Here is a 12,352-nt window from a genome sequence, read left to right on the forward strand (position 1 = left end):
AACACCTGAACAAAATTTTCTCTGAAAACAAGCTGTCTCGGTTTTTAAATTTTTAAAAATATTTTTATTTATTTTTGAGAATTTCTTATGATATGTTTTGATCATATTCACCCTAACTCCTCCCCTTCACTCCTCCGAGATCTGCTCCCACATCCTTATCACCCCCTCTTCATGTCCTCTCTTTTCTTTTAATAACCCATAACTCAAGTTTGTATTGTTTATATACTCCTGAATGTGGAGCCATAAACTGCCACAGCTCCTCAATTCGGGTTTTAGGACTCATGAACTACATCCCATTCTATGCTCGAATGTTGATTTGCTTAGTTTGGTACAGGTTTTGTGCAGGCAACCACAGCAGCAGTAGGTTCAAAAGTGCACCAGTCTCATCAAGTCCAGAAGACATTGTTCACTGAGTCCTGCTTGACCCCTGGCTCGTTCCATCTTTATGCCTCCTCTTCTACAGTAGTCTCTGAACCTTAGGTGGGGATAATGTGATATACATGTCCCATTTGAGGCTGAGTATTCCACAGCCACTTATTCTCTATACTTATCTCTATGCTTTGGCCAGCTCTGAGTGTCTCACAGTAAGTGAGTAAGTCACTGTACATTGTAAATAACGTTCCAGTGGCCTGGAGGCTTTGGCAGTGGCAGGCCCCAATGACACGAGGAAGTCCTTGGTTCCAGAAAGGTTTATTGTCATGGCGGATGGTGGATGGATCTAGGCATACCCCCCTAAACCTCAGGGCACTCCCGAGTTATATAGGGAGGGAGAAAGGGGGAGGATCTGGGTCGGATTGGGGGAGAATCTGGGGAGGCATGCTTAATTTGCTGCACCCACTGGCTTTCTTTAGTATGTAAATCCCTAGGCCCTGAGGCCTATAGTTTACCACGTGTGACTGAACAATGTAATTCTATGGAGAAGTGATGGCTTTTCTTGACCCTGGGTTCTTGGGGCTCACCAAACTCCTGCCAGTGGTTCTCACACAGAGTCTCGGAGTTCTAGGCAACTGGTCAACCATGACCTAGGCTACCCTTACGCAGTCCCACACAATGGAACTTTTCTGATGAGGTCTGAGAGCTGCAGTAATCTCTTGGTAGAGAGCTATAAGCTTAGAGGGCAATTTGATGCTATGTCCATTTGGTAAAACAATAGCAGTAGGTATAATGTCTAGGCCTAGTGAGCTCCCGACTGTGAGCACATTTGTGGCAGAAATTTCCTGCCCAATCTATTTGCAGTTGGAGTCCTGTTGTTGGACAGGGAAGAGGGAGACAGAGCTAGGAGTTAGGAGAAGGATGGGAGAGAGCCAGAATGACCGCAGATATATCCCCCTGTGTCTCTAGCAGTCTCAAGTAATTATTCATAACAGAAGGCTAGATAACTGGGATAACAACTCTAACTGTGTGGGCATCTTGTGTATTGAGTATTTGCTAATATATAAATATATTTGGTTAATCTTAAGCTTTAGAGTTCTACCTTACTGGGTTACTGGAAGGTGGGTCCATAGAGAACTGGGTGGATATGGCTGTGAAGGAACTAGAGGCTCCAGGGATGCGCAACCAGAGCTGGAAACACGGCAACTGGTCGCTATGGGAGTAAGCTGGGGAACAGCCCAATGGAACCAGCTCAGGAGATCCAGATCCTGGAGATTTGGTGGGCTGAGAATAGTCAGGCAGAAGAGTAAGAAGTCTGTGGGTTCTTTTTCTGATATCTCCATCTTCACATATTTATAGTACAAGCATGAATTTCATTTTGTATGGTAGGTTTTAAATACAAACAGAAAGGAGCTGGTTGCCCCCATACTATTTATGCCCACTATTGCACTCATTAGCATATCTCACCTCAAGAGTCATTCATTACTAGTCATAGAGTGTCCTAGTTAGAGTTTTACTGCTGTGAACAGACATCACGACAAAGGCAACTCTTATAAGGACAACATTGAATGGGGCTGGCTTACAGGTTCAGAGATTCAGTCCAGTATCATCAAGACGGTAGCATAGCAGCATCCAGGAAGGCATAGCACAGGGGAAGCTGAGGGTTCTACATCTACATCTGAAGGCTGCTAGAAGAATATTCACTTCCAGGCAGCTAGGACTAGGGTATGAATGCCCACACTCATGGTGACACACCAAAAAGGCCACACCTCCAAATAGTGCCACACCCTGCCCAAGCATACACAAACCATCACATAGAGTGTACAGCTAGTTAAGATTATTGATGACCTTCTTTCCCCTCTGGTAGCCTATATAGCATCTTCCAGTACATCAGGTAAAAAGCTTGCTGGTCAGTAACAATATATGTGTGAATAATCTTTGTGGTATCTTCAGAAATACGATTTTACCATCAAGTTTTGGGTCAACCATGAGCAATGGCAATCGCCTGTATTATTTGAGCAGTCTCTGAGACACCTGTGATCAACAACTTTGAGGGAAGATAGCCTGAACTTAGCATTGGGACTTATATTTGGCAACTTACTGCTTATGGAATGAATATAACTCTCTGGGCAAGATGACTCCAATTATGTTCTGTCTTATGAATTGATACACCAGTTTTCCTTAAGAGTGTATTTTAGTCTACCATTTAAGATAACCTGAAACTTGAAACTTTTCTACCTTAGCCTGTTTCCATAATGGAGTTACTGGTGCCATCATTCTTGATCTTTTATTCCTTTCTGTTTCTTTTAATGCCTATGTATTGCCATTTGTTACCTGAAATTGGTTTTGTTAATACCTATAGATTTTGTCCATCACCCATATCTCAATAAAACAGCTTCAAAATAAAACAAAAATGTTTAAAATTTATGCCTACATTTTCCAGATTTATATTGTGTTTTTTATGTCTTAGAGACAAGATCCATTTTATTTCAGACTGGCACCACTGAACTTGCTGCATAACCAGGACTAGCCTTTACCTCCTTGTCTTCCTACCTCTGTCTCCCAAAAACTAGGACCAAAGAGATATACCACCATGCTCTTTTTTTCTTTTTCTTTCTAACCATTTTCCTCCTTGCAGACTTTCCTCTACTGAATATTATATATACATGTACAAACATGTATATATAATATGTACATGTATATAATATATATACATGTATATGCTGTATATGTATGTATATGTGTGTGTGTATGTGTATATGTATATGCATGTATACGTTCTAGATGTGCAATCTTACGGATGTTGACATATACCGTTACAAAAAGGAACAATTTCAAAATAATGGCAGTTTTATATGATATGAACAAATATTAATGACTGCATTCAGTACCTGGCATATTAGAAGGAAAAGCAGGTATGTCCCTTTACTGTGTTATTTATAGGACATCAGTGATATCATTTAATTGTTTCACATTTAGATAGAATCTGGAATACTAGGTCCATGAACATTTATTCAAATTCTGCTGAGAAGTACAGTCTAAGTATTAAAGAGCAGACTTGATCTTTACAGTTCAGCTTATCAACCTAAGAAAATTTTTTGCTCATTCAGAGGGAGAAGTGATTAATGATGGAGCTGAAAAACTAACCTGGGTGGACATCTGTGGTAGGGGATCATTTGAATGCCTGAATAAAGAGATAGAGCATTGAGAAACAATTAGGAGAAGATAGTGAAGTGATGCTAAGAGCAACTGGCTCCTTTCTAGTCTCACCTATTAGTTACTAACTGTACTGTCAACCCTTCAACCCATAAAGCTGGGACATGCATCTGTGAGCTACCCAGCTTGCTGGAAATATAGCTCATCCATGTCTCTTCCATGGTTGGAACCTGTATGTATCTCATAAAGGGTTAAAAGCCCTACAGATTTATATGTGTTCCTTGTAAATGAAAGAAGTAGCCTTAGGCAAGTTGATTTCATCTTTTTGCTCCTTTCCTTTCTCTTTTTCCAAAAACAGATTTTATATAATTTTCTACTATTTAGAAACACTTGAAAACCCATTTGACTGTTTGTGTGATACTTCATAGACAGTTGGAAAGTGAACGCGGATTTCTAGATAAAGCCATGGATTTCTAGATAAAACCAAACAGAATTACAGCATGGAAAAGAATGAATGCCGAGCATCTTTCATCTCACTGCAATGAAGTAAAGTGAAATGAACTCCAACAGAAACTGATGGCTGTAAGCCTGTGTTCTCCTTCTGTGCTAAGGCTGTTACAAAAAGGAAACATGTTTTTCTTTATGAGTAAATTGTCGTTGTTATGGTTACAATTGCTGTGATGAAACACAGCATAACCAAAAGCAACTTGTGGCAGAAAGAATTTACTCAGGTTATACTTTCCTGTTGCTGTTCATCATCAGAAGCAGTGAGGACAGGACTCATGCAGGGCAGGAACCTGGGGCAGGAGCTGATGCAGAGGCCATGGAGGGTTTACTGGCTTGCTCCTCATGGTTTTCGCAGCCTGCTTTCTTATAGATGGTCCCAGGACCATCATCCCAGGGATGGTACCATCCACAGTAGGCTGGGTCCTTCCCCATTAATCACTAATTAATAAAATGCCTTGTAGCAGGATCTTATGGAGGCATTTCCTTAACTAAGAATCCCTCCCCTCTGGGGACTATAACTTGTATTAAGTTAACATAAAACTGGCCAGTATAATAATTAAGGGAACTGATATAAAAGTTATGAAATAGGGATATTATTTAAAAGAAATTTGCTTTGTGTGCTGGGAAATTACCTCTGTTTTCTTTAATGCATTGGTTCTAGACATCTGTTTCTTTGTGTTTGATTAGACACCTAACTTTCATGTAATTATTACCTGGAGAGCCAATTAAATGAGGTCAAATAGAGTAAGTATCACATATGATCATCTTTAGTCTTCTGGTGATGTCTTATATCAACCATGACAGGCGCGCACACGCGCATACACACACACACACACACACACACACATATCAAAGTTCTGTTAGAAGTCAAAGGCAGAAGATGCAACTTTGATTTACTTGACTATGAGATTAGAAAGTCATCATGATAATTCACTGGATGAAAACATCCTGAAGAAGGCTGATCATCTGAGTGTGATTCCTGGAAGCCAGCCAAAGGTAGAAGGAGAGAATAAATAAACACAACTTTAAAATATTACACTCCCCCCACAAGAGGAAAAAAAAACAACAGAAAGCACAAGATATTCTTGCCCATCCTTAGAGACAATAGTGAATGAACTCAGTGATATCAGTATAAAAAGTTTTCTTTGCAGCAGTACTCAATGATTGAAGAAGCTGATGTGAAAAAAAATCTTAATTTGCAGCAACAACAAAAATACACACATTTCTTAGAAAACAAAAATGTTTGGCCAGATATGGTAGTGCTTTTTATCAACTTTAATCCCATCACTCAGGAGGCAGAAACAGGTAACTTTGTTTAAATTCCAGGCCAGACTGCCTCATACTGCAATTTCCTGGCCAGCCAGAGCTATATAGTGAGAGTCTGTATCAAAAAAAAAAAAATTAACTTCACCCCTCTCTTTGCTGTCACAATTTGAATTTAGACCTGTGTATATTGACCACACAATGCCACTGAGCTACACTCCTGTGGCTTTTTTCTACCTGAAGTAAACTATACTATTTGCCAAAAACCACAAAAGCCCAAAACAAAAGAAAAACATGTCGTATTTCTGCATGCAGAAATCCAGTGTTGTAAAATCTCCCAAATAAATTCATAATTTGATTTATTCTCAATTAAAATCACAGCAGGAGTTTTCATAGAAATTGATGTTTGTAATCTAAATTCGTCATGTAGAAGAACATGCATAGAATATTTGGCAAAAGAAAAATAAGAGGGAATTGACAATATACAGACACACACACATCTATATATATTACACAAATATATTTATATGTTTTCAATATTACATATGAACCCCAGGAAGACACTTGCCTGTGTTTCTGGAGGTTTTTGTCGGAGGACATGACCTTGGAGGAAGATGACTAAGAATAGAGATAATTAAGTAAATCAACTCTATTAATCATCAAGGTGATAAATTATTTAATTGATGTGTTAAAACAATTGAATTTCTATTAGAAACACAGTATTTAACCATATGTCTCACACAACATTCTAGATATGTTAAATTCAAAATTTTTAAAAGATAGCAAGATAGAGTTAGAGAAAAAGATAGGATAATATTTTTCCTGCCTTGACATGACTAGTACTCCTCAAGCGAGCTGTAGAAGAAGAAGTTAGAAAGGAAATAAGCATAACACTTTAAGCACGAAGAATTAATTTTTTGCATAAAATGATTTCATAAAGCATGTTAAAAACAAATAGTTAAATGGGAGAAGACATTTTTCTAAATATAGTGAAGCTAAGTATCTGACATTTCCATAGACAATTAAATTGTTAAAACTCCAGCAATTTTCTAAATAAAAAAAGAACATGAAAGAGCAAGTTACAAAACATATAAATATGTGTCAAGGGAGGGGAGAGTGGGAAGAAGATTTCAGTAGTAAGGAAACTCAATTCTGAAGTGTGATTTTTTTTTAACTATGCATTTAAGAAAGTTTAAAACTAATGATAATGTTTAGAGTAGCTGAAAACAGAAGAATGCACACCTGCATACATTGCCAGTGGATATTTGAATATGCATGAAGTTTAGGGAGGTCAGTTTAGCACATAACAAAATTTAAAGTGTATAGAATTCTGACTCAGAAACTTCTCTTGCAAAGCTTATATTTCATGTAACTGCTGGAAGATGTACACAAACCCTCTTTAAAATGACGGTTACTGAAAGGCTGATTGGGATAAAAGATTCTTAGGACAGTGTCCCTGAGGATGGCTGACATAAGTGAGCCATGGTATGGCTATAAAGTGGAACAATGTGCAACTGATTGACATTTTCAAATGTGAGTGATATATACACCTTGTTTAAAGGAACTATTAATTATTGATCTCCAGGGCAGCATGAAGAACTTCTTCAAGGATAGACTTTAAAGACAAAATTATCTGAAATAAAAAAAAAATCAAGTTATAGAATGATCCAATTAGTACAAATTCTTTAAGGCCTTAAACTCACACTATGTGCTTTAGCTTCCCTTTGCTAAATACACAGAAGATTCTGTAAAAAAAAAAATACATCTTAAGTTGTTATACAAGGTTATATTTAGGGTATGTGTAAAATTACTACATTAGTGATACTCACCTGCAATATACTATATTCTAGATTGTTTTATTTATATTTAATAAAAAATGAACTCCTAAGCTTCTTATCTTTAAATATCAAAAATAATTGAGAGGTACACTAGATTGTCTGGAGAGAGGAGACAAAGTAATGATGCAATTATGTTATAATTGCAAAAAAGATATAAATGATAAATTATCCATGGAAAATAGTAATTTGAACAAATGTCTAAATCTATTATTCTAAGCTTTGTTTTAATCTTAAAATTTGTTTGGGGGTGAAATTCAGAACTTTAGGAGCAGGCCAAATATATCAGTGCAATGTACAATATGTTGTTCATTATAGATTTCTAAGTACTCAAAGTCATTATATATATATCCATGATCTACTCAAACATTATTTGTGAGCTCTGTGAAGTGTCACTTGCAACTCTATCTTGTTCTAAAATTCATTAGTTTATTGGCCTTATGCTATGTGCTTATGTGGCAGAAAAGACACAGTAGTTGTTTTGTTTTGTTTTCTTTATATTCAATTTCTTTCTTGTTTTCTTATATTTTGAAATTATAATTACATCATTTCTCCCTTTCCTTTCTTCCCTCCCAAACCTCTCACATACTTCTTGCTCTCTTTAAAATTATGCATATGTGTATATAATACATATTTCTATATATAACCTGCTTAGTCTGTATATTGTTCTTGTATGCATACTTGCCAGGCTGACCAATGGTAATACATCACCAGTAGGTGCACTCTTCCTTGGAAGACTATTTCTTCTGTTGTCAGTATTCCTTTGTTAGTTCTTTGTGTAGGGTTGAGGCCTCCTGGGCTTTCCTCTCTAGTCTTTGACATTTCTCTGTTCAGGTCAAGTTTAGTCATTTTATAGTGAGAGGCTGTGAGTGTAGCTTCTGACATTTCAAGGAGACACTATCCCACAGAAAACTCCCTGATCCTCTAGCTCTTACAATCTTTCTGCTGTTTCTTCTGAAAATTGCTCTCTAAGAGAGTTTTAACACCAGGAGTAGGAAAGTCTTAAAACATACTGTAATCTGACATCCAAGGAGAAGGAAAAATAGAAGGGTTAAACTTCACACAAGTCTCTTTCAATGAAACTCAGTCACATAAAAGTCTAACTTGTACTTAGTTTTAGAGTTATAAAAATATGAATAAATAAATAATAAATAAATAAAACTATATGTACATGATTCCTGCTTGCTAAACAATTATTTAAGATGTAGCTGAAATTGAAATTCAGAGGACCTTACCAAATGATAAATCTAGCCTATTAGCTTAAGACTTCTTATTAGTGATAATAATTCTTGACAATGTTCTATTTCCCCACCTTGGGAAGATATGAACAAGCATTTAATCACCTAAGATAGACATTGACTGCAAACAAAAGGAACAATTCCACTCAGTTAACTTCATGGGATTGTTGGTGTTACTTATATGAGCGTGGGTGCCTCAAAAACAGCTACTTCCTAGACAAGCAGAACCAGCATTGGTCACTGCTCTTGTCAGCTACCTTTCTGGAGTCCATTGTCCAACAGAGGCCTCCAGAGGAACTTTAGTACAGCAACACAGATGCTCTGGCAAGGGATCACATCCAAAGATCTTCTAGGTCTGTGTGACCCAGCTGGAATTACAGGCATACATTTAATCCCAGGAGACAGATGCAAGCAAATCTTTGAGTTCGAGGACAGCCTGGTAAACAGCAAGTACCAAGTTTTTTTTTAAAAAAAAAAAAGGTTAAGAAAAGCTTAGGTCTAGGTGTAGTGAAACATTCCTTTCTAATTCAGCACCCAGGAGACAGAGGCATGCGGATCTCCAAGTTCTAGTCAGTCAGCTAAGCTGAGTCAGTGAGTTGAGAGACAGTATGTGCAATGCAGTGGAATTTGTAGCAGTTCAGTTTGTGAAGTTCAGATGCAGTTTTTACAGGGACAGTTTTACAGTGACCAGTTGCAGAAAGAACAAGCTAGACACAAGTGAAGACATAACAAGCCAGAGAGTGGGAAAAAGCCAGAAGATTAGAACAGATTGTCAGAGTTAGTTTGAGGTCAAGCAAAGCAATTCAGTAGAAGCTGAGAGAAGTCAGACTGAATCAGTCAGCTGGGAGAGCCAGAACAGCTTACTTGAACCAGCCAACCAGAGTTCAGAAAGAACTAGAAAGAGGGAACTTATTCATCAGGAAGTCTCTGGGATGACAATTACATAGGTGAATAAAAGTTACTTTTCCAGAGGCCAAAGAATGAATATAGATCCCTAAGCCTGGGATAACAAGTGGTTTTAAGCTGTCTAACATGGTGATAGAAGACAAACTCAGCCATCTCTCCAGATTTTTAATGACCTCTTAAATAAGTCCTATTTTAAATGACATTTAAAATTTAATGTAAAAATTTCAAGAGAAAAAATTCTGCCTATATATGGTTGCTCACACACAGATAAACATGAATGCTCACACAGAAATGTAGTGATCTATTTAAGTATATAAGTTGGAGAAAACATGCCTACTTATCCCTAAATACCTCTACTTTTTTCTTATCTGTGTGGGTTATAGTCTAAGACCATTGCTGTAGTTTTCTTTCTGCTGTCTGGTTTAGGTACTGTTACCAAAAGCAACTTACTAAAGAAAAGGCTTTATTTCTGCTCACAGGTTTCCATCGTTGAGGAAAGATAGGGAAGCAAATTGAAGCATAAACCTTGGGTGAAAGTTTGCTTGCTGGATCGTTTTCAGGCACATGCTTAGATAGCTTCCTCTATACAATCCAAAACTATTTACCAAAGGAATGGTGCCTGAGGCCTGGGTCCTTCTACATCAATTGCCAAAACAGTATACACATGTTGCTTTTATTTCCTCACATGAAAGGATGAGATGAGAGCCATACACAAGCTGTGCAAATACAGGGCTTGGTTTGAGCCCAGAGTGTTTCATTTTTGGTTCTAACAATCCCTAGGTATAGGTCTAGATGCTTCTAGCCTCTGTACAATCTAATCTTCCAACCAGACTGGATCAATATGCCTTCTCTCAGATTCTCATTGAATTGCTTTACCTGGACTTGAAAGACTCCCCCAAGGGAGACCCTGAAGGGACGTGAACCCAAAAATACTCCAAAGACCGTCTTGCTGCAAACTGGCACAAGGCAGGTTTATTATCAGAGCTCCGGGCCTATACACGCCTCATGCAGGAGGTAGAGGAATCGACCCAGAGGCACAAAAGCTTAGGGTTAATATAGGCAAAGGCGGAGGGAGGGGGGAGGTTGTGGCATAGTCACACACAATTGGTTGTTTCAAATGTCTGCAATGTGTGTAAGCAGATCCTGGGCAGAGGTTTGACTAATCTCACGAGAACAGTCTCTGGTCCCTGTGGCCTTGGGACCCAGTGTGAACCAACAGACCATCTGAGCCAACAGACCATCTGGCTGAATTTAATTCGAAAGTCCTTGGGACCTCTGGTGGGAGTTTTTCTGGAGGAGGCTAAGTCAAACATCACAAGAACAGATTCCCGGTACACTCAATTGACCTTTGTTTCCCCAGCTCTGCATCCCCTGTGATGGCCTTGGGTTAGCAAGCTAGCTGACCTACAATTTTAACTACCCGTATCTAAACCAAGGCTCTCTGCTATACCATTGATCCCAACTAACCCAAAATTCCTTTTCAGACTCAAACTAACTCTGACAATTTGTAATTTTCTGGCTCCTTCCTATTCTCTGGCTTCAACTGCGTCTGCTGACCTGCACTGAACTCAGAAACAAACTCAACCCCACTGCAGTGCGCTCACTGCAGACTCCTATCTGACTGACTCAGCTCCACTGTACTGAACTCAACTGTCTGAACAGAACTGACTGAACTCCACTCTGAACTGAAAAAAAAAAAAAAGACTCCCTGTGCTGCTCTTAAATAGCTTTTCTCCTGAGAGTTGCAATATCCTATCTCAGACACATTCTGTCAGATCTTCTCTGATTAGTTACTTTATCTGATTCTCAATTAGACATCATTGTTTGAGGTTAAAGCTGTGTATTAAAGGATTCTAGCCAGAGGGATTTGTGTGTCTAAGGTCTGATGTGATCAGAGCAGCAGTAAAATTCTTTTACAACAATCCCTCATAGCATGCCCATAGACTAACGTGACCAGGACAATCCCTTGATTGAGACTCACATTATTCTAGGCTGTGTCAAGTTGACAGTCAACACTAGTTAGAACAACTGCCCATGGAAGTCTGCACATGAATAATATGAAATTTATATGTATTGTACTATTTCCTGTATCTACATACCTTTGATAAAGTTTAAAGTCTAAATTGGCCACAGAAAGAGATTAACAACAATAGTTAATAATGTAGCAGGACAGTGATAAAAATAAATTATAATAAAATGCAAATAATTTTAAAATGTTTCTATTTAATAGTGACTGTAGGTAACTACAACTGGGAAACTTGAAACTGATGACAAAGAGGGAATTTTCCAAATATAGATATTGTCTCAAATAATGATATTCTTTTTGCAAAAGCAGAAATGTAATATTATGCATACTATAGCAACTATCACCTCCAAAGCCTATTTAAAGTTTCTCATTGACCTCAAATTGTCTTTCAATATCCACTTTCTTTGCCAAGTCTATTTGGAAGTCAATCAAATATTACCTTTCCTATTTTAATCTTTTTGATCATCAAGCCTTCCAAAAATGTTTCACCCCTCACCTCTGCAGAATACTAGTACACGGTACAGATATGTGTTATTAGAAACTCACATACCAATCACCTGCATGAGAACTGGAAGGAAGACTGGGTCTTTTCCTACTAGAGTCCTTGTTAGAAACCAGACTTAGATTTTAAAGGGTCTTGTTAGTGAGCAAGTCACCCTAATCAGGGGTCATGTCAGAGCACACTTGTAACAAATTAGCATGTGTATTTTATAGGATATGACAGCTCTATATAGTTAGTGATAGAATAGGAATTCAAACCTAAGTCTCTCACATTTCAACATTTCAGTCTTTTTATTTACACATCTCTATACGATATGTCTGATACTTTCTTCAGTTCTTTTCCTGAAACCACATTAACAGTTTTCAGTCCATTAACATTGTTGGACATTGTTACACTTTTTCAGGGTTTTCTTTTTCTTTTTCTTTTTTGACCTTTATCATAAGATTCTTTTCTTGAAAATACATTTTTTTGGCTCATTTATCTCTTGAGATTTGTACCAATTTCAAAAACCCTGCTTAAACGTTGATTTCTCTGTAAAGGACATCCT

This window comes from Grammomys surdaster, unplaced genomic scaffold, assembly GCF_004785775.1.
Source record: "Grammomys surdaster isolate TR1022 unplaced genomic scaffold, NIH_TR_1.0 63, whole genome shotgun sequence".
Classification (NCBI taxonomy): Eukaryota; Metazoa; Chordata; class Mammalia; order Rodentia; family Muridae; genus Grammomys; species Grammomys surdaster.